General features: G+C 37.3%; 1 protein-coding gene across 2 annotated transcripts in view; it reads left to right on the forward strand.

Moving 5' to 3' along the window:
* The first annotated feature begins 362 nt into the window (after positions 1 to 362).
* Positions 363 to 26,010, forward strand: part of osbpl6 (oxysterol binding protein-like 6) — a 91,105-nt gene continuing 65,457 nt past the window's right edge. For both annotated transcript variants that reach the window (XM_073854873.1, XM_073854874.1), the window contains exon 1: positions 363 to 606. The gene's annotated coding sequence lies outside the window, so the exon portion shown is untranslated. The remainder of the gene's footprint in view (positions 607 to 26,010) is intronic.

A 26,010-nucleotide genomic window follows, 5' to 3' on the forward strand; every position in this document is an offset into this window, starting at 1 on the left:
TCGTTATGCAATCCATTCCAGGCTTTTCAGTAATCATTTGAGTTAAAATCCAGTCCAGGCTTTACAGTAGTAGTATTACATTTCGTTATCAAATCCAGTCCAGGCTTTACAATGGTAGCATTACAGTTTATGAAATCCAGCACAGGCTTTTCAATAGTATTCTTACAGTTCGTTATGAAATCCAGTCCAGGCTTTACAACAGTATTCTTACAGTTTATGAAATTCAGTCCAGGCTCTACAGTAGTATTCCTATAGTTCTTTGCATAATCCAGTCCAGGCTTTACAGTATTCATTTCACATTTCGTAATGTAATCCAGTCCAGGCTTTACAGCATCCTTTGAGTCATTCTTACTGCAAGGAGGAGCGTCGAGCGCGCAGCATCCGTCTCAACTGCGTTCAAATCCAACCGTACACAGCACTTTGACTGACTTACATCACTTAATACAACCTAACATTGACAACGATTGTTTCTATAGCTATGATTACCAATAGGAACTGACTGCTGACCTAGCGGAAATATATACAAGATTTAACCGCGGTTACGGCATCGGTAATTCAGAGCATCGGGTTTCTACGCCAAGAGATGATCCGAGCAGCAAACCGCCGGTACGTATCGCTTCTGTAACGCTACACTTGCTTTCCTTTCTATTCGTGTTTATTTCGTTTTTCCACAGCCAAATCTGATTTCTATTCGGGTTAAAACAGCCCATCGCAAGCCTTTAGTGTCAGTGCCCTCTAGATATTGATAAGCTGATTATAATGGATCAATGGCAGCCGCGCATCATGACACAAGTCTCTGTCACCTACACATCATATATTAAATTATATATCATTCTAATCGTCAGCAATGGACACTTCAATCATATAAATACTGTTTATTTGGTCCTGCTCATCTGAAGTGTCTGGTACATGATCTATTTAGTGTTAGTTTGAAGACAAACAGGTCAGCCTGTCTATTAACTAACCTGCTTTGGTGATGATGATGATGACTGTCTGACCCGCTGAATGCCCGAAAACCTCTTGCCCACCACCGGACGACGTTTTGAATCTTGAAACCCAAGGTCAGGCAGAGACACTGCAGTGTGTTTGATAGAGACATTGAAATGATCCCCATGATAAAATATATGAATCTGAGCAGTTAATGCTAAATTAATTTTAATCTGGCAGTACTTTGAATGTGTAGTGATTATGGAACACACACGCAAAAACACACGCACGCACACACACACACACACACACACACACAGTTGCCCTTTACTTGTGTGTGCGCTCATCTGTTCTCATACTGAAAGAAAATCTGTCATCATCTACTTGTTTAGTCATTTATATAACTTTGTTTCAAGCATAAAACACGTTGCTTATTTTTATATCATATCTCTGTGAGAGGAACAGATCAAACTATATGTTGGCACTTGCTGAAAGTCAAGCCTTTGCTGTCTAGTGTGAATGTTAAACCTGAAGTTATAAGTTTGTAAGTGTGCAGGGCGCTGTAACAGTAAGGAAAAGAGAAGAGGATAAATAAGTGAGTAGTGACGACGATGTTTTTTCTTTTCAATAAACTAACGCTTGATTAAATATGGCAATACCAAGTTAGTGATACTGTGTTCAATTGTTATTGAGATGTTATGTCTTGGAGTTAATACATATGTTGTTAATTTTAAGAATTTAACGTTACAATAGACAGTATTCAAAGGTACACATAGTTATTGATCTTTAGGGGAGAGTGGGGCACAATTAACGGGATAATTGTAACACGGCTAGCGATGGCTGCTTTACATATTTCTACAGGGCCGAGCAATCTGTGCTTTTGGTCATTTTCTCTTACTTTCAGAAGATCTGCTGTGAATTTGTAAAAAGTTTTGATGTGTTTTGGTTAAGATATTGAATGTTGAGTGTTTTGGAGGCATGAAAGTAAATTTCGTCATCTTATGTTTTTAAGATTTCTAAGTTGGGTGTGTGTAAGTCACCAAATCCAACCTTACACTGTTAGACTTTTTATTGTATATATGCGGTAACTCACTGGGAACGTGCCAGTGAGTTACTGTAACTGCCCCATTACAGTACCATAACTGTACATGTTTTTTACAGTATGATGCCTTTACCGCAGTTCCATTTACAGTATAATACCCTTACTGTTACATAGTTTAAAAAAAAGATATTGCCTTGAAGGGGAATTGAATCCAGGTCGCCCGTGTCTTAGGCCTGTAACACTATCACAGTGCCACACAGTCACTTAATAAAAGTTACTCGCTACACTCCAAGTAGCCTCTTCTGTCAGTCTCCCAACACTCGAGGAGCGAAATCTTAAAGGAACAGTATGTAGGATTGTGGCCAAAACTGGTACTGCAATCACAAAACTTGTGGCTAAAACTGGTACTGCAATCACACAACTGGTAGCCAATACACAACATGACAACATAAACATCAGTTGAGGGCTGCAACTCCACATTTTAAATGACAATATCCTGGCCGGGGCACTGATATAAGTATTTGAAATGAAAATGATTTCTTAATGTCTAGTGACACATCAGGGCCATTTTATGATTAATTGATAATTTCTTACATACTGTTCCTTTAACGTTACTAGTGTTTTGAAGTCTTGAGGTCAAATTTAAATCTGACAGTCAAGCCTTTATCCATAATCCCTTTCTTCTATCTACAATTCTCAATAAATGATTTACACTGCTGAAAAACAATTCACATTTTGAAATGACAAATAAAATGCATTTCAATTCATAGATATATTTTATTTTTCCATTTTATATGCATATAACACTATTTTATTCAACTACAGTAGCACTGCTGTTGTTTTACAGCAGTCTACCACAAATTCAAAACATACAGCAAATCACTGTAAATTAAATGTTAATACCCATAATGTAATGCATATTACAGTAATGAACTGGAAAAGAAAATGATGGTATTTTACTGGGCATTTTGTGTTAAGTAACTGTAGAAATTGCAGTTAATGGCAATGTAGGCAGGTTTAAGTCTAAAAAAAGTCTAAAACACTTTTTCCAAATTTGTTTAAACTGTCTTTATATACCAATACATAAGTAAAATGTAAGTACTCTGAAAAAGTGAGTATAAAAATTGAGGGTCTGTAGACTCACGACTGTTTTAAACACAGCTAATTTTTCTATTCACTCCACCCCCTCCCTTCTGAGTTTCTTTTAAAGCCACGCCCCAAAACACATGAACGTAACATCATGTCAGAATCACATGGAATAATACACCTAACTTTATCACTATGAATATAAACAAATACGATAGCTTTAAGTACTCACTATTAAGCTAGCATATCGATACTGGTAAAGTTTAAATATATTTTGTTTGATTTAGTTACAAATAGGGCTGCACGTTTTCAAGTTTTTAATTAACCGTTAACCGACACCCTTAGCGGTTAATACTCGGTTAACCATTATGCGCAAGGCAACCCAGAGATACAGACACACGAGAAAGGGGTAGTTAATTTTTTAACACCTTTAATAACTGGTTGGACCACATTTAAAACTAAATTAATTTATAGAAATAAAACGCAGTGGTAAGGACAGAGCAGCTTAAGTATGTCACTGACTTTTGCGTTTGCGGGGATGGTAGGCTGGGCGAAGGTACTCGCAGGCTCCGCGGCCGCCTCTCTATGATGCCCTGGTGTTGGCTGGGTTTGTCGCGATAGTCCGTGAAACGGGGATTCACTTGCCCACCCTGACACCGTCTTTCACCGTCGTTTTATTATTTTCTTGTAATTAAATCATTTAGCTTCGTTAGAGAGAGCAAACACTTATAACTGAATGTGTCTGCTTTTGCGAGTTTGCGAGGCGAGCTGAATGACCAGATGATGACAGAAGCCGCGTGCTTACTCGTTTTTGTTATAATGCACATATATGATGTTTAATATAAGCGAGATAGTTTTGTTGTATTTTTATCAAGAAAAATAATAAACCCATCATTCAAGCAGCGCTTTATGGAGGAGTAGCCTGTCAGCGCAGCAACCCTAGGTTGTACATGAAGTATATAAGCACTGGATTGCAATACTTGCATTTTGCCCTGTCATTCTCGATTTTAAAGTGCTCCCACGCTGTGCTTTTCTTTGCCCGCTTCATATTAGAAAACTGGTCATGACTACTTCTTGTGGACATTACAAATGTCTGGGAGCGCTTTGGCGGTCTCTGGTGGTGCAAAAATGTATTACAACTAAATTCAATGCACGCCATTGATGCCACTTAACCGAGCAAAACATTTTCACTCGGTTAAACATTTTTTAACGGTTAATCGGTTAACCATGGACACCCCTAGTTACAAATGAGTAAGTTATATTTATAAGACAAAGCTAAAAACAGGTGGCATTGATACAAGTTTTTTTCATTACCATCAGTTACACTGTGATGAAGGTGGATTTCGTGGAAGATTCATAACATAGACGATGTTTTGCATGGAAGAGTTTCCGTGATGAAAGCATTGTTGACTCTGTTGAGGACTACACTCCGGAGACAATACAGCTACCGCATCGTAGACTCGGGGAAAAGTCACGCGATATTTACTCACGTTTGATTTCTTCGTTTATTCCTTTTTTTGCCTTGTTTGCCTTCGCTGACTGCATATGCAGGTACTGTGAGTTCTAAATGCTCTTTCTCTGTCGTACTTTTGCTCTTCCTAGAGTAATTTGTTTCGTCCCGAATGGAAATAATTAGCTGTGTTTAAAACCGTCGTGAGAGGTCTACAGTCACTCAAGTTTTATGCTCTCTTTTTCAGAGTACTTACATTTTACTTATGTATTGGTATATAAAGACAGTTTAAACAAATTTGTAAAGTTTTTTAGATAATTCCTAATAACTGATCGCTGGGATTGAAAACATTTTTACACAGCGGGGTTAGTTGTCACAGTGTTACAATGATGCCTCAGGTATACAATAATAAAATAACAACAATGTAAATACTATTCATCAAAATTGATGACCGTCATATTAGAGGAAATAATTGACTTATGTCTTACTATTCATATGAATTGATGCATAATACAAGGATGGTTAGATGAAGGATCGTGGATGGATGAATGTGTGGATATCTATCTATTATATGCAGATATATAAACATTATCCACCTTTAGTAGATAGATAGACAGAATTTGATTGAATTATTTGTGTTTAAACTAAATTTTCTAGTAGGTTTTACATAAAAACCCTCTGTTTGTTGCTTACACCTATGGAATAAGTTGTAACGTTTGCACTCCTGTCACTTTTGGTGGTGTTATATGATAACGGTAGGTTTCAGCAAACTTTTAGGTGTTTATTTGTAGCAGAGATGTGCGTGTTGATTGTGTTAAATAATGATTAATCTTACTTAAATATTTTTTGAATGATAGAGCCAAAGTGAAAACATTACTTTGTGCCTTGCTGTCCCCTATTTAAGCCCCAGGTTGTACATGTGGTCATTCTGGTTGACCTGAACACTATCAGTATTTGAGAGATATCTGTTGTTATAAAAAGGTGATGATAAGAGAGGTCTGTGCTTAAACAATAGTAAACTGACCCCCACTGCCTGATTCTGACAATTACAGACACCTTTAATAATGCAGGAGACTGAAACAGGACTGTTATTGTCATGACACACACACACACACACACACACACACACACACACACACACACACACACACAGACTGTCTGAACTATTACAGCCGATGTTTATATAGAAACAGTCATCTGTAATTGATGTCTGTGTAATTAATGTGTTAATGTGATAATGCCCATACTGGTCTGTGTTATCGAGTACTGTTGTAGCAGTTATGACTGCCAACACAAAGCTTTGTGATAAATGTGACACTTACACATGAGAGATGATGTGTTATTTCACTAAATGTCAGAGGCGTCTCTTCTCTGCTCATGAGAGATGATGGATGAATTGTAGAATTAGTTATCCAAAGAGTCCTTCCCCTTTAAAGAGTAAATCGCTGCACCTACTTATTTAAGAGTCTCATGGGTGACACCGACATTAACTCGTGCCAGTCATTATTCTTCTGAGTAAGGTTGTGCAAAGCTAAACATTATTTTTTTTAAAGAATTTTTGGACAGGAAAGCACAGGGTCGAACTCTGCTACATCATTGGCTCTGGGTCTGACAAGCGACATATTTCCGAATTGAAAACTGGACTGTTTGTAACTTGATACAGTGAGTTAAAAATGCAAAATGTATGGTGAGATGCACAAATACAGTGCAAGAATTGCTAAGACATTTGTTTGAATATGTCACTAGTACACTGTATAGTGTAAAACAAGCATTCGCGCACAGTGCTCTTATGAAAGCACCGGTTGTTTAACTTCTCAGTTAAATCACCATTGTGATCATCTGTAACTGTGAGCTCGACACCGGACAATTACACACAGTGTGAAAGTAAAAGATATTTGTGCATAATATATGTGCATTTGTTTCTTCAGAAGAAGTTGTTGTTTTTTGGCTGGACATTCTCTTATTTGTTATAATAGGACTGGACTGAGCCGGGTTCAGCGGGTTAAGTTGTGTTTCCATCTGTTCACTCTCTGCTCTTGCATGCATTGGGCGTGAACTCCTTTTATGTGTTTGTAAAGCATAGTGCTTCAGGTACTGTATGTTTGAGGTGAGTAAATACATTTGCCTGTATAAATGACTGTTGACACATGAAGCAATTCCTAATCTCATTCATGGGTTTAGGGAGGGCAGCTGTTTTATTTCTGGCAACCAGATGCAGACTCAACAGGAGTCATTGGGATTTTACCAACATTTCTCATGGGAATATACCTTACAAATCTGTGCTGTTTGTGCAACAAGCTGGATAAACTCCTGCTACTGATCAAAACAAGCAGACCTGTTTAAAACCTGAGACCGGTTTCATTGAAATTCTTACAGTGCTCTTCGGCTCTCTCTCTCTACGCTGTTTGCTTACAGCAAAAAGATTAAACGGATCAACTAGACTTTTATCTTTGTTGAAGAGTAAAAGCAGTAATTTAGGAGCTTAATGTTTTGTGGCTAGTATGTGGCTGTTAGAGTGTTGCTGTGCTGATGTTGATAGCTGTTTACATAAAGAACCACTCAATGCAAACAGACATTAGTTAGTATGGATGCCTTCTAATAACCCTGCACAACATTTCAACATACTAGCAAAAAAAAAGGGATGCAACCGATTGTTCGGCAACCAAAATTGTCTAAAAATGGCAAAAAACTCAGTAAAAAGACAAATTAAATTTTTTTCCGAAGAATGAGGTCTATGATCACGCAGTCAAATAGCATCCAGAGCAGAGAAGAGCCGCGCAAACACAGCAAAACATGTTGCTAAGCATCTGAGAAAGACTCAAAAACATACAGCACTACAAGTTTCCTTTTTCTTTTAAATTGGGACATCCTGAACACCATGCAGCGTATGAGAAAGACACAGCTGTGGCAATCTTGGGTATTTTTTCTGCTGAATGCACAAGAATGAAGAACGAGAAACTTTAGTAGTGTTGTAAGACCACCTAAACCGAGACCAAGTCATGACCAAGACCAAGACAGGCCGAGACAAGACCAAGACAGGCCGAGACCAAGTCAAGACCAAGACAGGCCGAGACCAAGTCAAGACCAAGACCATTGCAAGTCACTGCATTAAAACACATATGATAAAATGTGGAATATGCATATGATTAGGCAATTCTTGTCTCTGTGTGTGTGTGTGTGTGTGTGTGTGTGTATGCCATCAGAGAAGTGATAAAATAATCAAAGGCATTGCAGATATGTGGGAATTTTCTTTGTCGCAAATAAGTGAACAAACACTAAAGAGCTGAAATCAACTTGGCTCCCTATCAAAATATCATGACTGCTGGAATGTAAAAAAAATGTATTGTTAAGTATAGGAGAAAGTACATTCTGAAAATGTAAATTGAGCAATGGTGTGAGACAATTGGCAAAATAATAATAGTTTTTATTTTGTTCGGCTTCGGTCAAGAATTTTACTTTCGGTGCATCCCTAGCAAAATTATTCCCTAGCAAGTTTTTGGAGCCGTGGAATCTCTTGACAAAATTGCAAAAAAATAACTATTATCAGTGGTGTATAAATACCTTATATAATGAACTGTATTGTTTTTATTATCTTAGAATGAGCCGTTTATCTACTTACACCGTGGGTCCCCTTACATGGAAGTCGCCGTTATGTTTTTACAGTAGCCCTAAATGGACTAACTGCTCACCAGAGCGTGTTTTGTCACTACACTGGCTTAGACGATGACATGTTTGTTCTGTGGCGGGTACCATAGCTTCTCATTGTGTTTTGAAATTGAGGTTGGTTGCAATTCGCAATCTCACCACTTAATGCCGTGAAAAATCCCACATTGCACCTTTAACACACTGAAGTCGTATGAATTGCTTTCATGATGGATAGATCTGCTTTTAGGAGCTTTGAAACACTAAAACCCGTTCAATGGCATAACAAAGCTAAGAAGAGACAAGATATTATTATAACCCAGATTAGGGCTGGGTGATAAAACAATATTGATATACCGTTGATACACCTTTATCGATAACAATAAAGACGAGCATGCTTCAGCTTTCAAAGTGGCTACGTGTGGATGGCAGTGTTCAACACACATGCAATACAAATGATTTCTTATTCAAATTATTACTCTACCAGACTGTACTGAATTGGTGACATTTACAGTACATAAAAAAATGTAGATGAAGAAAAGTAGCATATCCACCATCGCAAACAAACTTTAGAACAAACAACAAGAAACAAAGAACAGCAATCAAACATTATGGTGATGAAAGTGCTCCAGAGAGAGCATTTATAGAGTTTACTTAACACCTATTTAAAGGAACAGTATGTAAGAAATGTATATAAATGAATCATAAAATGGCCCTGATACACTGTAAAAAATAAATTGTTGGCTCAATGAATTATTTTTTAGTAACTAGTTCCACAGAAATTTTACGTTCACTCAATTTCTGACTCCAAAGTGTTACCTGGATTGATGTTTTTTAGTTGGCCCAAACTTGACTCAAATATAAAAAAGTATGTTTGCTCAACTAGCTTTATAGTTCATTCAACTAAAATGTTTTAATCAGTTGAATCTTTAAAAACTTACAGCAAAGACTCTGTCAATTAAAATTTAAGTATTTACTCAATGTTTTATGTGTTACTTCAATTAATATTTATTATTTGGGAATTTTTAAGAAACTTTTTAAAATTATTTATCAAATAATTTATGCTGGTGTTGTTAACAAATAATTAACTTCAGTCACATAAAAACAAAAGCTTTATTCACTTATATAGACTGAACATACAGAATTAAGTCTTCTCTAAATAGAGGGCATAAAACAGTCCAAAAGGCACTCCAAAGTCAGTCAGAACATCTTTAGGGCCATTTAGGAGACTTTCTTCAGCCCTCTGGTCTGCCTCTCCACATCATCACCGCTCTGGTTTGATAAACAGAGGAATATAAACACACACACATACATAAATAACATGTTTAATATAATAAAGCTTGACGGTGAAAGATTTTATACCCTGAAATTGCCAAATTTCCCTCAGACATCACACGTAATTGAATTAAACACTATTGGGCGGTTTTCTCGGACAGGACTTATAACTGACTAAAATACTGACATCTCTTAACATATGAGTGCTATTGTTTTGTCTCAAAATGCACGGCAGTATTGTATTTTATAAGGTTTGTTTGTAAAAATGTCCCAATTATAATTAAGACCGAGTCCTAAACCCTGTCCGGTATTATCTTAACTAAAATAGCTCCACTTTAAATCAGACACATAACATAACACACCTTTATATAACTTATGTTTACAAAAACGTCGAGTATTTGCGTCTTTGCCAGTTAATATAGTCTAAAATTAACATTTAATTACAAACACTTACCTGACGTGACCTTTAGGAAACGGCTGATGACTTGTGTCGTTGTGGGAAACAGTGAGTGATTCCAGCTGTTACATGCGGAATGATCTCAGATGAAATGTGATCCAGATCCTTCCGAGTTAAGACATTTTAAATTAAAAACTCACGCACATACACACGCGAGCGCGCACGGGTACACACACGGGTATATTTAGAAGTTTTATTTAAGATTGTTATGATATTGGGACTATTTCTCCACCCGCTCCTTCAGCTCTGAAGTTCAAATTCGCATGCAATCCGGTTATAACAAATGTAAAAGATATGAAACATCACTCAACAGCGATATCTATTAAGTGCAATCCTAAAATATGATTTAAAACATAACCCTTTCATTGTTAAGTATGAGAAATTAAAATTAATTAAATCACGTTTAAACGCCACAGAGATACCAGAGCCAGCAGTCTATTTCTGATGCGCTTGCCGAGGAGAGGCTGCGCTGGGCGGGGTGTGAGCGCTTAAGTGTCTGTGATTTTCTGGAGCTCATCTGGAGCTCATCTACGTCCGAAAGTGTCCGAGCACATTTTTAAATAGACGCTATCTTTATTAACCGACCGCATATTTAAACTTAAAGTACATACCTTCACGCATGAACAACTCTTACAATTACATTTTGTGACCAAATAACAGTAATATTATGAGCATTTTGTTGTCAGGAAACATAGCTGTCATAAGTCCACATATTTACCTGATTTGTCTTAATTAGTTCAGTCAACACTAGCCATTCTGAATTTTGACTGGATTTGAAAATAACCATTCATTTAAAATTTTAAACACAGATTTATCTAGACTTAAAATAATATGTCTTCTCAACTAGCTCAAACAAAAAATTGGTTTAACTTATATATTTTTGCCCGTCCAACATTTCATTAGTTGGATTTTTTACAGTGTATGTCACTAGACATTAAGAAATAATTTTCATTTCAAATACTTTGGTATGGCCAAGATAATGTTGTCAATGATATTTGTCATTTAAAATGTGGAGTTGCAGCCCTCAACTGATGTTTATGTTGTCATGTTGTGTATTGGCCACCAGTTGTGTGATTGCAGTACCAGTTTTAGCCACAAGTTTTGTGATTGCAATACCAGTTTTGGCCACAATCCTACATACTGTTCCTTTAATCTTTATGTAAGAGATACACATTTTTTGTACTGCTCAACTAAAATTGTTTCTTGTTTGCCTTAATAAAGTGTGTAAATAAAACATACAGTTGTTAAATTAAAACTTTTTTCTACTTGTCATTTTTTAAGAAGCTTAATAAAATGTACCGTTAATTATCGATATGATATAACACGTTATATTGAAGATAAACATTTTGGCTCTATTGCCCAGCCCTAACTCAGATCGTGTTTGGCTGAAGAATAAAGTCATGCATATCTAAGATAATAGGATGAGCAAATTATCAGAGAAATTTTATATTTGCTATGTGTGAGAAACAGACACATTTAAATGAAAAATCCACCCAGTCATATTACGTCTTAAGATAAGACAACAAGAATCATAGAGCTATTCTGAGAAGCTGTTTTCAGCTATAGTGACCCATAGTGGACCGCACAGCAGTTTGTAATGAAGTTATTTACTGTACTTTCTGACTAACAGCACACATCAGTACGGTCAGGAGCATCTCTTTAAACAAACTCCAACACCTCAGTTGACCTCGCTGTAAAATACCTGAGCTTTACTGATTGACCTCATACTGTAAGCTCACACTAACAAATCTGCTGTGGACAGACTGCGGTGGAAAGGATTTTCAAACTGATCACAGATCAGCTACAATCATTATAAACTTCAGAAGCTCCTTAAAGGCATAGTTAACCCAAAAATGAAAATTCTGTCATCATTGACTCACTCTCATGTTACAAACCTGTATAAATTTCTGATGAACATGAAGGAAGATATTTTGAGTATTGTTTGTAACCAAACCCCATTTACTTCCATTAGTGCTCTTTTTTCCTACTACAGTATGGAAGTCAATACATAGTGCTCATGATCGGTCATTTTTGGTTGAACTATCCCTTTAACATCACAGCAGGCTTAACTGTCAACACTTTTGAGTCCTTTGGAGTTCTTGGGATTAAGTCAGGATATTGGTAGAAATGGATGTAGACTTTCTGTACATTCTAAACAAATTCAGACACAACTCGGAAAACAATACAGAATATACACTTCTGCTTGTAGTTTATAAAGGCTTAGTTCGAAGTTTTGATGCCTTTAACCCAGGAAATTCAGTATTTGAAAGGCTTATTGTATCGGCCAATCTCTTCCAAGAAGCAATTTCGAGCAAAAAACAGTAAGGCACTATGCAGTTCTTGAAATGCAGTGTCACATTGTGATTATAAGAAATTTGCTGTTGACATTCAGCATCTGCAGTAACTGCCACAGATTAATTTACATTCACGCTAACAGTGTACAGAACGTCACATTTACATTGATTTACACTGCTTTTTTATTCTGCTACAGCTACATAACCTCAATCTGTAGATGCCATACTTTACATTTTATTGCTGCAATGCATTCATTCATTCAGTCGGACTCTTTGCCTAGCTAGAAGCATTTGTTTTCACATACTGGATTTATACAGAGTCAGTATACTAATCTAAACACTGGGTATGTTTACCTTCCAAGTAACTTTATCTTCCAGTGAAAGGATTCCACCTAATGAATACAGTTTACATTTTATTTTACTGAGTACAATATAATAATGAAAAAATTGTGTCCTTAACTGTATTATTAAAGCCATAAGATGTTTGAAGGCTATAGTATATTGTGAATTTAGTTACTTTATTGCTTTGGAGATACAACGCACAGTTGCCTTTTTTTCTTTACAAAGTGTAACAAGATTCTGGAAGTAAAATAAAGATTTGCTTTCCACAGAGAAAATAATTTTTTAACAATATCATATAAATCTCCACACAGAGTCTAATCCTGAGTCTCACAGTTGAAGAGGAGTTTATCAAGAATTTCCCTTACTTGGCTGCATTGGCTTTCCTAAAATCACTGAGTGAAATAAATGGAAAAATACTTCTGTTACTCTGTTGTTTAAAGGTCACGTTGTTCCTGATCCCATTTTTTAAACTAAGTGTGTAATGTTGCTGTTAGAGCTTAAATAATAACTGCAAAAAGATAAAGCTCAAAGTTCACTGCCAGGCGATACATTTTCTTTAACAGAATTCCTTGTTCAAAGCCTACAGTGAACGGCTGGTTTAAGCCGAAAGTATACTAGGGACGTCCGCGTATGGGTGCCGTCCGCATGACGTCATTTTCGTCATCAGGAGGGTCCCCGGCCGGTGTCGTGAGCAATTCGGTCCCCCCGGGCAATTCGGTCTCCCCTAGGACCCCGCGCGACTCCATTGGCTGAAAAAAATCCTCATGGGTAGTTTTCTTAGCGCCTTATTACAATTCCTACACAATCGCGTTATGATTTATGTAGTTAGAACGTTGTTAAAATTACAAGTGATGTCTTTTAAATGATATGTTTCATATAGTAGTATATAAATGAGGCTATAGGTGGGAGATCTACACATTGTTTGTGTCATTTTATTATTTAGATTATTATACTGTACCATTTCCACTTTTGACTGTGCACTTATACAATTACTTACTCATTAATTACTTATACAAAACATGATTACTACATAGTTGAATCACACATTTAAATTATAATTATAAGCCATGATTACTACACTTTTACTATTAAAAATATATATTCCGTAATGTTAATAATTTACAAAAAATAAAAGTATTGTTTTTGTAAAGCAGATGATGACACAAAAGTACTGACGTGTCTGCAACATGAATATTAGTTTATTATATTGTTTTTTTAGTTAACTTTTATTTTTTTTAAATTTAATGTTTCTATTTTGTACAATTAGCTTGCTAGCCGCGTATGAAGACGAGATATTGCAATGACACATTTTTGAGCAGGCATTAGTGCTAGATACCAATCGGGGTCCTAGGGGAGACCGAATTGCTCGGGGGGACTGGATTGCTCATGACACCGGCCCAAAATTTGAGACCGCGCGTACAGTCCGCGTACAACAGCGCATGCGCGTGAAAATATTTAGACAGGACACTCCACTATAAACAATTATACAAAGGAAATGGACAGCATTTGCACACACACTATCGTTTATCTTCTTTATCTTTTACTTCTTCCAAGAACAGAAAGCTGTGGCACATGTTTGTTACCATAATGTTTGATTCCTGTTCTTTGTTGTTTGTACTAAACTGTGTTTGCAATGGTGGATCAGTTACTTTTCTTCACCTATCCTAATGTTTTAATGTACTGTAAAGTCACCAAATCAGTGCTGCCCTGACGGCCTGTTAGACTAATAATTTGAATAAGAAATCATTTGTATTGCGTATAGTTTTGAACGCGGCCATCCGCGTGTAGCCGCGGGGAGTATACTTGGAAAGCTGCGTGCACGCACGAGCCGGACGCAGACGCGGAAAAAAGTATACCCCGGCCTTTAGACTACAGTCCTCTACTTCAGTGATTCCCAACCAGGGGTACGCGTACCCCAGGGGGTACGTGAAGAGTTTCCAGGGGGTACGCAAAAAGATTTACATTTTGCTTTGATCTCATTTACTTTTAATAAAAATGTCTTTCGTTTGTCCAGTCATTGACCTACGATTGATTTTTGTGAGGAAAGCATTGTAAAAAGGACAACTTTGTAATTTTAATCTTATAATTAATATAATTAGCCGTCAAGAGTAAATGCGCTGCATGATCCAAAACGCAATAGCGATGTCCAACTCAAGAACGATCTGACTATTTTTAATGAACCTGAATAGTTTCTAAAGACACAAAGTTTATTAACTATAATGAATGTTTAAATAATGTTATAATATTCATTCCCGCTGCCGTTGCATTTTCAAATTATGCAAAAAAAAACCTTTTGCATTGTTTTTGGCTAACATATTTTGTCCCGTATGGTGTCTTTTTGTATTTATAGAGAATGCCTAAACACATTTTGTTTCTCTTTATATTTGAACAGAATAATTTAACTTATTTGCACACTTTAATTATCAGTAACTTAAATTGAGATTTTAGTCAATTTAGGGCATTTACTAAAAGGACGTGAGAGCTCAATTCCAAATAAGCACCGGAGTTGAAAATTTGCGTGTGATTTACTACAAAGGCGCAAATAAAATACACAGGCACAATAATGACATAAGCACATTTTCTAATGACCACTGCAATCTACTAAGAGCAGCGCAAATTAGTACAGGGTCGCAAATAAGAGACCTCGGCAGGACATTGCAATGAAAATGCGGACTGCAGAGTGTGAAATTCCAGCTAAGTAAAAGTACACTATGAACCGGACGACGAAAGATGAAGGGTAAAATAAGTTTTAAAATACCTAATTTTACTTCTCCTCGTGACGTCTCCTCCTCTTTTCTCGAGCAAATTAAACATAGCATGGCTTGGCTATATATTTATTTTAAAGTGTAATACTCTCCTCGCATTAATGTTAATGTAGGAAAACTTCCACAAATGCATATGCAATAAGGTCGCAATAATAACACCTTTTCAGAGCTAAATATCTATTGCGTCTCTTTAGTAAGTTCAGTCGTTATTTAACGCCAAAATGATGGTTTGCACAAGCTGTTAGTAAATCTGGCCCTTAAAGGGGTCATATGATGAATTTTTTTAATTTGTAAAATAAGTCTTTGGCGTTCCCAGAGTCCATATGTGAAGTTTTATCTCAAAACACCCTACAGATAATTAATTATAGCATGTCAAAATTGCCATTTTGTAGGCCTGAGCAAAATGTGCCGTTTTGGGGTGTGTCTTTTAAAATGCAAATGAGCTGATAAAATGCAAACACTGATCGCAATGGTAGTGGTTTGTTGAAATAAACATGCTTCATCAGTCAGTGCTTTTTACTTTAATGTTTAAAATTAATTAATTAATTAAAATTACTAATTATTTGTCTTTAAAACACAACTTTGGTTTAGTTTCGATGAAGGGGTACTTGAGCCTTACTGATAGGGCTGTGGGGGTACTTAGGGCTAAAAAGGCTGGGAACCACTGCTCTACTTCCTGCTTTAATGACGTCAAAGCAAGAGTGTTTGACTAAACTCCACCCACAGGAATACGTCAGTCACCAGCTAAGCTGCTGTCAAATCGCAACACACTAAACAAGCTACACAGTCAGTACTTGTTATGTATTTTTGAAGGAGGGACTTCATAGAACAAGGAAGACATCAGCCTGATGTTTTAGAACAGTGCTAAAAACAGCGCTATAGTAAATTGTGTGAAAAATACTTTTCTACACACGAAACATGAACACGTTATATTTTGCACCATAAACACAATCATAGCTTCAAAAAACAGGAAAATGGGACCTTTAGTAGTTTTGGCAGCAATTTAGTGATTTCTTGATTTCACAGAGATGCAAGACTGAAAGATATTTGGTAGAAATATGTGACTGACTGACATCCACATTGTGTCCAGTACTGTTGGATTGTAACTAGAGTTAAATCACAGTGACATTTATGAAGCCTCATGCAGTTGTAACTCATTGACACAGATGTGTGTTTAGTATCATGCTCATGAGCCCTAAACAGACCAACGGCCAGATTTACTAACAGCTTGTGCCAGGGCAAACCATCATTTTGTCGTTAAATAGCGACTGTCAGGATTTACTAATGACGCGGATTGGATAATTAGTGCTAAAAAGGTGTGGTTTAGTTATTTTTGCGAATGATCGTATTGCATATGCATTTCTAGGAGTTTCTCTTTCAGATTGGAAACTTATGGGAGGAGATTAGTTTGCGTTGTGTAAATTATTTAAATAATGTTTGTGTGTGTGATATGACTGGTATTTGTGCCATTATTTAAAGACATAAAAAGCATGTCTTAAATTAATTTGCGCTTGAAATGGCTGCAATTTTTTGCTAATAAGAGGAGGCATCACAGAGAGTGCATGGTACAAAGCATGACGATTTTTTTAATGTAACCGTTTATTTGGAATGCCAGAGGAACATATTCAAAAATATTGTTTGCCAAGCCTTATTATTTTTTATTTGCTGGAGGAAATTAAAAAGGAGTCACTAGGAGAAGTCACACAATATCAGGTGTTTCAAAACTTTTGTAAACCTTAATTTTTTGTCCTTCAATTCTTTTCAGTGTACTATGGCTTTGTTAGCTGGAATTTCACACCCCACATTCTTAACATGCGATGTCTGTGGTTCTGAACTCAAGCACATCAGGCATTAGTAGTCGATCACCAGCACCTTATCAGCTCTGCTTTTTTGCGACCCTAAACTATTTTGTGCTGTTCTTAACGCGCGCGCGCACACACACACAAACACGTGTCTTTGATCATAAACCCTTTCAACGTGTGTGCATGAATTTGCGTGAGTTCACGTCCCTCGGAAGAGAAGTCGCTGGCCGCTACTGATAGTGACACATAGTACTAAAGTGTTTTACCCGCATAAGCTGCACCATTCTGTCCGGATCCAATATTAAAGTCACATTGCTTTTTAATCACAGTCTCTCTTCAAATCCAGCATTCTTCTGAACATCCAAACACAGAGCAAATGTAATGCTTCCCTGGTTGATAGGAATGATGTCTATAGATGGAAAAACAATGGCCCAAATACGGTACGGTTGATGTTCAGCCATCCTTGCTGTAACTTGTAGTTCAGTGAGTTTTCCTAACATGTATTATGCAGGGATGCTCCGATCGATCGGCCGATAATGCTTGCTATGTTTCTCAATGAATTACGGTGAAATGCCGCTACATCCAAAAGCGAGGGGGCGCTCTCGTGCAGAAACTCAAAATGCGCTGTAGACGAAGAACAATACACACGCAGCTGTGATGACACGCAGCTTCATGAAATGGCTGAAGGATATATTTATATTGCAGTTCTTCAAACCTTTTCAGGTATTTTCATGATAATAAAGAATATGTTTAATAATTATGTTTGACGAGTGTTGCTTTTTCAAATGCATGTTATAAACGACTCAAACTAACAGTGATTTTAGATCGATAAGGACTTACTAATCAAAAGCCGCAGTACATGAAATAGCTGTAATAAGATCGGCTGTCCGATTCAGAATAGTGATCTGCAACGTATTATTAGTGGAGATCGGCATTGATCGGAGCCTCCCTAGTATTATGTGGGCGCGGTATGAAGTTGGAGAGCGCATGAATAGTAATGAGATCGATCAATTCCACATCACACTGAGCAGCTTTTCTAATTTACCTGATTTCTCCGCTTATTTCTTTTCAGTGGCTAGATCTGACAGAGGAGGTAGAAGTTCACGGCACAATACAAACACATACGGACCTAACACGTATCAAAAAATGTATACCTTTAATTTGTGTCGTTTTAGTAAATAACTCGCATATATTTCCATTCCATTGGTGCTTTTCTGGATTTGCGTTCTCATGCTAATTTGCCTCGTTTAATAAATCTGTTTGCAATTAGCATTTGTGATCACGTCAGTCAGTGTTTGTATGATAAAAGCTTTTTATACAACACTCACATGAGTTAATGTTTTTACTTGAAATGGGAATACTAATAGTATGTCATTTACAGTAGCTGTTCAGGAATGTCCTTCAGAGATGGCAGGATAATGTTTTGTGTGTGTTGCTTGCTTGTGACTCGCTCCACCCATAGTATGCCGTCCAGGGGCTGCATTTGAGGCGTCAAATTACTGTGACTACGCCCAATTTCTTTAATCACGTCACTACTAGAGCAAGCTCCTGATTGGTTAATGCAGCACGTTTTTCCGCCAAAGTTAAAATTTTTCCACTAGAGCATTTGCCGCAGCAACGCTGAATTCGCGCTATTTTTGCGCGAACTACGCCATTTGCGCCGTGAGACCTCCAGACGTGCGTCAACGAGATTTCACATTCACTAAACATTGAAATCACACACGCTTGACGCCTCTACCGTGGCTGGTATGAACGCAGCATTAGACAGTTTTAGACTCTTCTGAGACATAAAGGATGAAATACTACTCTATAGGTACTCAAGATTAACATAAGATAAGCAGAAACACTGTGTGCTATGTGAGCTTTAATGAAAGTTGTTTTATTTTACTTGGAGCAGGTCGCTCAATGGTTAGTGACTAAGGGTGTCACGATCTCGATTTTAAATCGAAATCGATCGAAATTAAGTTACAACCTCGAACTTCGAATTAAAAAATGCGATCGTCGATGCTGCCACGCCCCATGTCACGTCCGGTCGGCTTGCCAAACGAGGGAAAATAAACCTCTCAGAAGTGCCTTTAAAAACATCCATCCAGCGTAACGCGATTTATATTTTAAACACGAGGGATGTATTGCTGCAACTCCTTGAAATGCATATTATAAACAGGATTACTACCTAGTGATCTGCCTTCGGACAGAGCGCAGCTCTCTGCACGTGCACAAGAGAGCCGCCAAGATGCAGCCGGTTATATTTTAAGCAAAAGGGATAGTTTGCTTCAGCTCGCATGAAACGCATAAAACTGAACAAATAGGTAAGGATTATTACTTTAGTTTATGTTTAGACTTTGGACAGATGTGAGAGCACGTGCACGTGAGACAGAGAGAAGCGCAGCTGCTTATGACGCACCGGTTTTATTTCAGATAATAGGAGTACAAGACGCGCGCATTAAGTCCATCTGAGTGCAAGAAGGAATTCTCTCTCTACAAGCTCTCTCGCGTAATTGTGAAGCCCCCAAACCCCCATGCGAGGAAAAGCACGCAATGTGCATGTTAATGTGAAACTATAATAATAATAATAATAATAAAGGCATATATTTTTTTGTCTTAAAAAAATCCTTTAAAAATCGAGAATCGAATTGAATCGTGACATCACAATCGAAAATGTAATCGAATCGAGGATTTGGAGAATCGTGACACCCCTATTAGTGACACGTCAAGATCATCAGTCAGAGCGGACTGCCTTATTAGTCAGTGCTACATAACCAAAATATAATGAGCACATTAAAATCTTACAAATGCCTTTATTCCTGATCCTTTCTGTATTCAAGTTTTCTTATGATTATATATCTTATATTATCTTAGTGACTAACAGTTAGTCACTCTATCATTTGAGTGTAGGAATTGCAAAAGTCAAGTTTTCTTGTGTCTTTCAAGAGATTGTCTTGACTATGGGGCGGTTTCCCGGACAGGGATTAGACTAGTCCTAGACTTAAACACTTTTAAGAGCTCTCCAAACTGAAAACAACTTGCACTGACATATCTTAAAAAACATCAGTACCCTTTGTTTTACCTCAAAATGCACACAGGTAATGTTTTTAGTAAGGCATGTTTGTTAAAACTAGTTATATTTCCTAATTTAACTAAGGCTTAGTCCTGGATTAAGCTAATCCTGGTCCGGGAAACCGCCCCTATGTCTAATATTACCTTTGTTTGGGCATGATGTATAAACTGCAGGTTGGATAGTCAATACAAGATGTTTAATTGATCCAAAATTCTTGCTTATGTGATTGGAAAATATATCCATAATACTTACAGAGCACTTCTGTCTAAACATAAGACCAGGGACATTTATTTAGGACGTAAATAATCAATATGTTAAATTATAGGAAATGGCATTTGCAAGCCGTTTGGCTCTTGTAATATGATGTATTACCGTTTCATTTAAGTCTGGACTTGAATTCATCATTTATAATGGTCTTGCATACCAATTTGTCTGTTAAGATCACTTACAATTCTTCAATAACCTGTGCAGACTCTGGATGACGTTGGTTTTGTTTCAATGGCAGAGCGAGTTCTTACATTCTGATAAAAGACATACATTACTTTCTTTTGAATAACAATGAGGAAATGTTAATAAGAACAGGTACATGTGCTACTGTATAAGAGAGAACTGTTCGTGTCTATTTTGATTTTAGTATAAAGATGGTGTTGAATCAGTACTGCGGCACCTGTCATGGATAATGACATCATACCTTAACATTAATATTTAACGTTTGGCGTGAAACCAATGTGTTACCTGAGCTGCTCATGATAACTTGATATCACAAAAATTGAATTTTACAAATACTTTGTTTAATAGAGCTAGCAGTAGGGTTCAGTGAGTAATTATCCCTCATTTTTATGGTCTTATTTGATTTAGGGATGAGATGTTTTTTAAGGATGAGATGTGTTGGTGTTGAGGTGCTGTTACAGTAGATGTAGACAGGCAGTAACCGATACACCTAAGCTACTGTACAGGCCTGCTCTACTTTAAAAATGAACTTTGTTTGCTGAAAGATCTTGTTCCTCTTTATATAAATATACATGTGTGTGTGTGCGGCATTGCAGACAGATCTGAGTTCAGTTACTGTCTGTCTGATAGCTTTGACTTTAGTGCACACAGATTGTAGTGATCTTATCCTCGAATGAGAGTGAATGAGTAATGCACACTTTCAAAAGCATTCGTTCTTCAGATCTGTTCTGGATCTGTCATGCTTTGGTTTTAAGGAGACAAATTAAGGCAGAACTTTTATGGGTTAACTATTTTAATAAGTTTACATTTTACTTTATCGATGATGTGAAGGTGTTTATTCTTGTATGCCTACAGAATCTAAAAGCATACAGTTAGCTTCTGCTTTCCCTTCCTTATTTTAAGGTTTCTGTGCTGGTGAAAATGTTCTGGCCAAACGTATGCTTTGTGTTGGGCCTTGTAAAGAGGATCTGAGCAGAACGTCATGTAAATGACAGTTGTAAGGTAGTTTGTATGTGAACACAATTCTCTATCAGTCAATAAGCTGGTGGGAAAATAAACTTATTTTAAGGAGGCTATTGTACATTGTGTTCTTGTTGCAGCCCTAATCTACTTTCCGAAAAAAACTGCTTGCATGAATTCACAAGAATAAAACAAGAAACTTTTAAAGCATCCAATCATTTCTCTGTCTGAAATCTCTCATAGGTTTTCTTCAGTTCAGTAGCTGATGTTTCTTATGACGTATGCTTACATTAACCTTCAGTCTCTGTCCTCCAGGACTGTTGTCTGCTGTCTGATATGATAGTTGAGCTCTCCGAGTGTTCTGGCTTTAGCTCCAGTTTTTGCTATACTTGCATCTGTGTCAACTGTACAATCCACAGTGAACAGATGACACAAAATATAAAAATATAAATGGAGAATACTGTACAGGGCATACCAAGGCGTTTTCTATTGTTTCCCATAGAAGCAAACGCACTTCTTAAAATGCCAGCAGCTGGCGGGTTTTGTCTGAGCTTAGCACCATCAATCAGCGTTTTTCCACGTTTAGTGTTGCCGGTTAAAATGTGCAACTTTAGGTGAAGCACTTGTCAATGTTTCACTCAGCCGTCCAATCACAGTGGAGCAGGGGTGGGACAAATACCACAACAACCAAGCGGCGCATCATACAACAACTTGTAAACAAAACAGAAGCACTTGGCAAACCCACATTTGGCATCCGCCTGCCGTTTTCAGCCACGTTAAAATGCTTTTGTGTACATGCTCCCTAATAGGACTACCACATACACACCAAAAGCTAATTTAACTATTTGCGTGAGTAAATTACATGCAAAGACGTGAAGACTGCCATGTGATTGCCATGAAAACGCCTCTTCCATACAAGTTAACAATTTTGCAATTGCCGCAAAAACGCCTATTCCATACAAGTTAAAAATATTTAACTCAAGCAGAAAATTTCATGACACGAAGTTAAATCCTGTGAGTAATCTAGAGCGAGGAACGTGATGCTTGCCGTTTGGTTTGTAGGCAGCACAAAGGCTGGTTCAGACTAGGGATGGGCGATAATTTGCATATGATTGTCATTGCCACCTCGAAGGTGAAGCCGGTTTCATGATCATAAAAGTAAATCACGGAAGTAAATCGTCATCAGCTGCTTTGAGATGGAGCGGCATTTACTACACAAAGCCGTAGCGCACTTACAATCGGGGGCAATTTCGCATTAATAGACCTTTTGCGTGTTTGCAAACAGAGATGACGTTTTTTGTGGGCGGAGCCCAACTGGTGGCAGAAAGTGACAGCTCCGCAATAGCGGTGTGACGTGTTTTAGCGTTAAACTGTGATTTTTATGGATCCGGTGTTCTGTAGAAGTCTGTTTCCTCTATATTTCTCTTAAGTGTAATGTTTCTTATAACGCCTTCACCAAGCAACGCTTATTTTTTTAAATAAATTAAAAGTTTAAATGGCTTGGCTACTGATATGTGTGCATGTATGTTATGTATATGTATTGTTCTTTATTGGTAAATCAAATATTTTTACAGTATGAATCGCTGAAGTACTTATAAGGGCAATACTATCATGTATTTTGTATAATATCATTTATTATACAACAGTTCTTTCTGGTTCTCGAATCTGATTGGCTAAGAGCCATACGATATTGTGCTGATAACAGCACTGTAACCGCTTCACCTTTTGTATTATTCCGCCACCTAGTGAATGGAGGTCCTAAGCAGGCTCATCTCTGAATGGAAAAACACAGACGCGCTGTTTGAATCACGCTCCGTGTGTATCATTAGTTGGCTCATAAATCAGTCTGAATCCCCAATCAGAAGTATTATTCCGTCAAAGATCAGCGCTCTTGGATGTTACGTTACAGTTAATGGGAGTAATGTCTTGTCACATCGTGTGGATTATTAACACTTGGAAAGAGGAATATAAACACTCGTTTTTTTCTGGAGCTATATTTCTTATCAGAACGCGAAAACACCGTGAAACTGCAGGTAAGCACCGCAGCTTTTAAATGTGGACATTGATCATTTACTTTATCGTGACCTGACTATTAAAACATGTTATGAGATATCGCCACTGGTATATTTATAAGCAGCATGCAAAAACATATCTCTGACACTTATAAAAAACAGTTTTATATAGTACTGACAAGAACAAAGTTTAATAATAATAATCGAGTGCTCGTATCACGTTAAGAATAAATGAGAAAGCAATAGTAACGTTATACAAATAGTTTTATTAACTTTTACCTCGCGCCAATACAATAACAACACAAAAGACACTAAATATGAATTAAAAAACAAGTAATAGTTTGATCATGACACCAAATACTGCTGATTTGATCTCATTTTGACGATCATAAACAAACAAGGCCAACATGAGAGCCAGGGTATCTCTTTCAGAAATGTAGCCCAGAGAGGGCGGTGGTCAGCGGGGCGAGTGAACACTGATGTCCGCTCATGCTTTGGTTCTCATTCGTACCGAATCTCACTAAGCAAACGTTCAAACAGGCGCTATCTTTACTAATCGACTGCAGATTTAAATATAATACAGATACATTCTCGACTGAACTCATCTTAAAACTACACTTTGTGACCAAGAAACGGTAATATAAAGTAACGGCTTTTCTGTCCATTGAGTTGTTATGAGCTTCAAATCAGCCGAAAGTTTTACCTGTCATTCTGGCCGCCCTCAAATCCGTGGCGGAAGAAGTAGTTCTCAAACAAAGAGGCTTTTAAAATAACTCCGTTGTTGTTTTCTAGTTTTCGTTTTTCAAACGTGTGCCGTCGAACTGTTGTATAAAAGCAATATCGCTCTCGGAGTCGTGTGATATAGCTCTATATCATCACGGCTGTGATTGCCTCCGGCACTCGGCCTGCGGCCTCGTGCCTCTGGCCTAATCACAGCCGTGATGATATAGAGCTATATCACACTCCTACTCGAGCGATATTGCTTAATTAAATATTTCATAATTTTCCTGTTTTCAATTTCTTCCTTATATTTTTAGCCTACGTGTTTGATCTAAAACTATTATGTTTACATACAAATTAATTTGTATAGGCCTGTTTATATATAATTAACACTTTACATCGTGTGTGTGTGTGTGTGTGTGTGTGTGTGTGTGTGTGTGTGTGTGTGTGTGTGTGTGCTATGTTTATATATTTATTAGTAAACATCATAATTTAGAACAAACAGGAAGAAGACATAGGCTAAGACAGAAGGTAAAAAGAAGTAAAAGAAAACGAAAAAAACATGAAAACTTTAATAAATGGTAATATTACTGATGATATGAACTCATTCAAATCTTTTCTAGATAAATTATAAATGTAACGTGATGAAAATGCTATAAGAAACACATACAGGGATCAGACTTCGACAGGAAACCGGATATCTTCTCTGATTATTTTCTATTCTAATTATTAAAAGATTTTCAGATGATTTCATCACTCCAGTCTGTCCGGTTGAGGGCTTTTATTGCAACCATTAACACCTACGTTTATCTTCAAATGGTGTCTTCGACGACGGTATACTATAAAAATGAAGGTAATCTATTTTGGCATTCTTATTCTGACACTCAACAGCACAACAAGACATTTTCTAGTGACTTAGGGCGCACTCACACTATCCAAACCAAACCGCGCTTTTCTGTCACCACATTGCGCGCGTGACGTAAATGTGATGTCGACTCGCAAAATTTCTATTCACATTAAAATCGCAAAGACCTCCCTTTTAGAACTATGCAGAAAACACGACTGCTCCACTTTACTTCTTTCTAATGCACTTTCCAACGCAGCATTCTGAAAAGTTGAAATATTTTCAAGTGGCTGTGGCATGAAAAAGTGTCGCACCGCGTGCACGTCGCAACCGCATTGCTCTCTATTTGAAGCGTGCTAGCCGTGAGTCTACATACATAAAACGTATTTGCACGCCCAACACATGCGAAATGTGAACTGCCCCTAAATGCGAATTCAACATTTTGCGTGAGTAGAATGCATACAAAATCAATCCAAAGATGCAATGAGGGGCGATGTGAATGACGCCAGTGGGCGGCGTGATTGCTGCGAAAAACACACGCTATTCAGATCAAACGTGTCTTTGCGCAAGTTGAAAATATTAAAATCCCGCAAGTAATCTAAAGTGAGGAACGTGATGCTTCACGTTTGGTGTTTACGCAGCTGAAGACCTATACATTAATTACGTGTAGTAATTATTATAATACTCTACGGCAGGGGTGTCCAATACGTCGATCGCGATCGACCAGTTGATCGCAAAGGCAATGCCGGTAAATCTCACATAAGTTAACTGTGTATGATGCTCCATGAGCATCGGAAAACAGAGGGCGAAATAGGCATTATGAGAGGGGCCAATCACACCAAAAGTGTTTATGGCAGTTGCAGGTGCCTTTTTAAATGATATTC

Source organism: Misgurnus anguillicaudatus, chromosome 17 (assembly GCF_027580225.2).
Source record: "Misgurnus anguillicaudatus chromosome 17, ASM2758022v2, whole genome shotgun sequence".
NCBI lineage: Eukaryota > Metazoa > Chordata > Actinopteri > Cypriniformes > Cobitidae > Misgurnus > Misgurnus anguillicaudatus.